This window comes from Eleginops maclovinus, chromosome 17 (assembly GCF_036324505.1).
Source record: "Eleginops maclovinus isolate JMC-PN-2008 ecotype Puerto Natales chromosome 17, JC_Emac_rtc_rv5, whole genome shotgun sequence".
Taxonomy (NCBI): domain Eukaryota; kingdom Metazoa; phylum Chordata; class Actinopteri; order Perciformes; family Eleginopidae; genus Eleginops; species Eleginops maclovinus.
Window position 1 is genome coordinate 12267911 of NC_086365.1, and position 6000 is coordinate 12273910.

Sequence of the window (6000 nt, forward strand, 5' to 3'; positions counted from 1 at the left end):
CTATCCATACTGCTGTCTTTAATGCCCTTGTACACACATTCTGTATCACAGTATCACACCTTGACCTATATTGCAACTTATTACATCTCTGATTATTGTTTCTACTATCAGCCCTCGATGTTTAAACACATCTTTCTGCAGGAGCCAGCTTTTGTACTTATCAGTAGCAACGGAATTGACTGAAAATGATATGTACAATAATGTTTTTGACCTCTACAGAATAATAAACGAGTACTAATTAAAAAGCTTTCTTTTTTAGCCAAACCTGAGCAGTGTTTTGAAGCCAAGTCAAGATAAAAGCTGATGTTGTTTTATAGTCCTTTAAATGATATTTGTCCTTCCCACTGTTTTGAAGAACTGAGCTAAGGGGCGGGACATTTCCAACACATCTCTAAGCGAGTGACCAATCGCAACAGAGCCTATTATGTACAATGTGTGTGTTGGTGTGTGTTACATAGTAATGTTACAGAAGTAAACAAAGGAATTTAGGCGTTTAAGACGGGGCAGGGGGCAGTGTGCGTAGGAGAGAAACTCCCTCTGGAGTGAACTTTGTTATTTTAGTCTTTGCAGACCATTTACATGCTCAAAAACCTATATAATACACTACAGGAAAGGAAAAACCACCAAAAAGCCAAATAGGGCCTCTTTGATACCTACTCTCGGACTTCCTCTGTCTGGTGTTTTCCAAGCCCATTAACTTTAATATATTTATCAAATATCTTACGAAATAAAAGTTTTACTAATGCGATCTTATTAAATGTTACCTTAAAAAAAGAGAAAATGATGCTTTAGTTTAGGACTATTGTTATTGCACATTACACGTATGTGTGTAAGAGGATACCAGTGTGACACAATGATGTGTTTTTGGACGACAATGGAGGTCTATGGCAAAAATGACAGTATAGTGCATCATCTAAACAAACATTGCAGCACTGGACAAAAAAAGACAAACAAAATCTGTGTTCCAAAAAGCAACAAAACCAAAGTACAGGCCACAGCAACGATTTAACCAGAGTATGACTAGAGCCTGTTGTTCATTTCCCAAGCTGTCTGTCACCCAGGCCATTTCTGCAACTGAGTGAATTCTGAGCTTCCTCTATGGCTCCAAAGAGGCCTATAAAATGAGCCATAATTGTTATGTAGATGAGCGATGAGGTTATGTCCCCGGGTGGATAAATATATCTTTATATGAGAGCATGGTAGGTAATGAGCAGTCATTATGATAGGGGGGTGGTCTTAGGTTGCACTGAGTCACATCCCAAGGGCACACAAACACACACACACACACACGCAACCACACACACACACACATACTAAAACACACACTCATACACACTGCTGACAGTTTTCTCTCTGGCCCACAAATGGATGGAACGAATAAAAAGAAAGGAAAGAAGTAGAGCTAGCGGAGGGCAGATAGTGAAACCAAAGCTTTTCCCTGGGCCCACAGAAAAAGGGGAGATAAATGGAGAGGAATTAGACACAGAAACAGAAAGAAAAGAAATAGAGAAATCCCACCACACAAACTGCAAGAATGTCTTGGCTTTCACACACAACTGCTGCCATTACTAGAGAAAGAGAGGGAGGCCTGGTGTGTTTGGCAGCAGTAGCCTCTAAATCAAACACATAAGCTACAGCAAGGGGGAACCACCGCAAGGAAACCATGAATTTGATTTTGCTGTTATCGGTGTCAGTTCTGCTATCTCGCACTACTGTAGATTCTGTGCCTTGCGCCGTAATCTTACATTTACACGCGTCTTTGAACTCTGATAAAACCATAAGGCCACCATTATCATTTTCACCACCAGAGCACACACTCAGATTTACACAGCAGCCACGCCCTTCCTAACAAGAACTTAAACAAAGCGAACACCACAGACCACATGTGAATACTAAATCACCTTTGTTCTTTTAACAAAAGCACTAAGAACTGTCAGTGTTTAGTAAGCTGAACACTCTGTATCTGTAAATTGTGTTTTACAACAATGCCAAGCCATCTTAAAGCTTCCTTAATGTGTATTTCCATACTAGCAATAACTCACGTTAAAGTGTAAGTGTTTGCTTGTTGTGACAAACCCACAGAGAATTTAATGGTTTTATGGCTAGCAACTTCACTGTTTGGCTTCTCTCTCAAGGCTCTTTTCAACTGTACCTCCAGCCGCAGCAGTTAGCTGTTTCCAAAGCTTTGATAAACTGAATGTACAGACAACGTTAGCGACTAGCACAAACACGGGGGAGTATTAAGCAGCAAAAGAGCCACAGACCAAAATGGAGGGAAAAGCGAAATGAAAGTTTAGAAAGAAATGCGTCTCCACAAGAAAGCTGATATGGCTTCTTGGTCTGTTACTATGTACTGTATATGCTAGCTGACATGTTAGACATTATAACTTATAAGATATTAAAAAAAAGTGGTATGCAAGTTAGCAACTAGCTAGCAAACACTCCCTCGGGAGTTGGTGGAGACCAAAACGGGGCTGAAAGCAAAATGAATGTTTAGATAGAAACAAGACTCCAAAAGAAAGCTAATGGTGCTTCTAGATGTTTAAATAGGTAACTGTTAGCTCACATTTTAGAAAGGACATCAGGGTCATAAGGTATTTAACATATAAATGCCTTTCCAAATGTCTCAGTTTGTGAATGCTCGCGTCTTCTATTTGCTTATTAGTGGTCTAGCTGTGTGCCATGCTTCTTTTACACTTTGGTGCTAAAAACAGTTCCACAAAAGATACACCAGTGTGGCTCCTGGGTGCTGAGATTGGGTGCTGATATGAATTCCAGATCACAAGCTGGAGGAGCAAGGAGAAGATGTGGAACTCAATCGAGAATGGAAAAAGGCCCCAGTTGTTGGTTTTGTTGTTTTCTTCTCATGTACACAGAGACACATAACACATTCCTGCTCACTGTACAGAACAGTGTGGCCTTCATGTGTGGCTCACCTGCATTGAACACATAGTAAGAACAGGTGATATCAGGACATCTTTACTGACTGGAAACATCTTATCAGTTGCAAGTAAGGCCTGTGCGTAAATAATTACCTGGTATCTACACTGGTGACAAATATCTATGGCAAAATATTATGACTCTCATTTTCACATTTATAAGTAAGATTTTGGAAGCTACGTTTGAAGTACATAATACATCTGAAATAAGTTTTTAAAAAGTGGACATTCCAGGAGGCAAAGCTACAAATGCCTGTACTGATGGTCAGTCTTCATTAAACCACCTTTCATCATGTAACTAGCCCCGAGGGAGGCTATTTTCTCATCTAGGTCAATCCATAAAAGGAGGGAGTGTTTTTTATCACCGCTCTTTCTAATGTCCAGTGTTGTTAAAAATCCTATCCACCTCCAGGCGGATTACTGGTCCACTTCAAAGGCATTGGAGCAGGGCAAGGCCATCGGTCAAACTGTTAGTCTTCCTCCCATCAGGAGTGCAGTCAGTGGGCCGTAGAGAAGGTAGATGGAGGGAGAGATAGGTGGAGATCTTATCAGGGCTGTGCATGTTTTGTGAAGGGGAAAACCTAATGTGGAAGTGCACTTTAGCAGAGTTTCCAGATTGAAAAGTAATCCGTATAGAAGTATAATAAGTGAGTTTGTGTAAGAGAACAACCTTCTTTTGTGTAGGTGTCATCTTGTTACCTGAATGTTATAAATGGTTTGATTTAAAAGGGTTTTGCCAAAGTTTAATGAGGAATTAAAAACTTCAAACATATTTTTAGGCATGACTGATACTTACAGTACCTTTTGGTAAACAGCTCGTAAACATACATTTGATCTGTGTACAAGAAAACACCACAGAGCGCCTATTTCGGGTAGCGGAACAAGCTGTCAACAAGAAATAAACATAGTGAAGTTGTTTGCACAGAGCTTAAGGAAGACACGATTATAGGACTTCAAATGAACTCAAACGTTGCTTTGTCTTGGTCTCTACCAACTCCATAGGGAAATATCTTGATTTATTACAGCTCAAAGCTCCAGTTAGGTCACCAGATAGTTGCTAATTGTGTTTGTCTGCCATTTAGTACTCATAGGCATTGTACAGTGGGGTTTTGGATATTTTTGACTGAAAACAGCTGCCTTAAAATGACGCTATAAGACCTGTGCGAGTTAAGCCAAAACAGTAAAACCACAAATCCATAGAGGTCTAAAGAGCCGAGGGAAACTGCACTAATGGTTTTCCTTCTTTGGGTTTGTCACTATGAGTAACCCCTTCACAATTTACGCATAGTCACTGGATCCATTGTTATGAAAATATTGATTATAGCTCATTTAGGTTAAATAAATCAGATTACTTGCAGTCTCCAAGTTTTACCGGCTGTCGGTGTTATCATGAATCCATACATTATACATTGACCTTATGCCACGTGTCCTCTATGTTTGTTCTGTATCATAGGGGATTCAATTGGGCTACATGTAGAAATCAGGGATGAAGACACAAACAAGGCATCTATGCTAAGCTGACCACAACATTCATCCAGGGTCAAATACGGAGAAATGAAAAACAACAGATGGAACCTGCCGTACACTACATGAACAATGAATAAACATGGATTTTATTTCCACCTGTTTCTGGACCTAAAGCTCAAACAACAGTGGAGCTGGACTGTTTTTAGGCCTATGATGTTTATCATTTTTTGGAAAAAAAACTGTTAAGGCAGTCGTAGAAACTAAGTCACCACATGTTGATGATTGCTTGACAGTGAAGAAATGGCCGATGAACTCCAGGTAATGTTTCAACCCCAAAACGTACACCCTTACATTTTTGGAATACACCCCTCATATGATTCAACCACTGTGCCATAAGTCATCCAATGGAAGGAAATTGTGGGGAGTATTGGGGCCCAAATTCATTCCTTGTCAAAACAGGACATACTACAGCGGCCATTAAATTGGAAGGAATGTCGGGAGCGCGTCTCGTAATTTCTCTCTCTGTCTTCCTTGGCCTCCACCTCTCTCGTTTGCTTTTGGAAAGGCTAAATGAAAGACAGGCGCTGGTTCGCGTGCTCACCACACTGAACCCCTGAGGGCAAAAGTGTGTGTGTGTGTGTGTGTGTGTGTGTGTGTGTGTGTGTGTGTGTGTGTGTGTGTGTGTGTGTGTGTGTGTGTGTGTGTGTGTGTGTGTGTGTGTGTGTGTGTGTGTGTGTGAGTAAGTAATTGTTGGGTGATGAAGGGCATTTAGAGTGGACAAGGAGCATATTTCACAGGCAAGACAGATCAAAGCAACATGGTTGTTCTCCCTCTTTCTACTTGTCTATGTACCTTTCCTCTCTGTTTTTTGGGCAACTAATAAAGTCTACTAATCTAATTAGAGCCTCCTTAAAAGGATCAAGTGGAGCCTCTTGTGGAGAGAGAGCCAGAACATTAACAGTTGTTTTATTTTTCAACTGAGGTTTCGAAAATCTTAATCCTCGCAGGGTGAAGGGTGGATCTTTCTCTCTGTCATTGCCTCTCCTCTCAGCCTTTTGTTTGAAAGCTGCTCACGCTAGATGTAATCTGTGACAGCTGTCTCCAAAAGGTGGCCCAATGCAGGTCGCTTAAGGTGATGGTAAAAGGGGAGATAACGCTTGAATGATGAGATGCACATTTAACCTGACATTTTAAATAGATTAAGACGCAAGGTTTACAGTTTCATGCCAATTTTTCGGATAGGGAGTAGATTTTACACATGGAGGACAGGCAAGGTATTTGATTTCTAGCCGAAGAATAACTACATATGGCTGATTAATAATGGAAACAGCCAGCACTCAGGTATGCTGTACACATATAGAAGATGTTCAGCTGTTATCTCTATCACATATGTTTTGTCGGTTTTCACTCGTAGCCCTCTGAGAGTATCGCAAAGACCCGAACTGGCGTCAACTTGTCTTTGTTTATGAGTGACGAGATGTTGAAGCTGATAATGTAGAGCACATCATCTGTCATCTCGCCACCGCAGTTTTACTGAAGCAGTTAGGTCATGTTTGGGTTGCGGTATCATGAGGTGTGTGATTTTACTCCACTT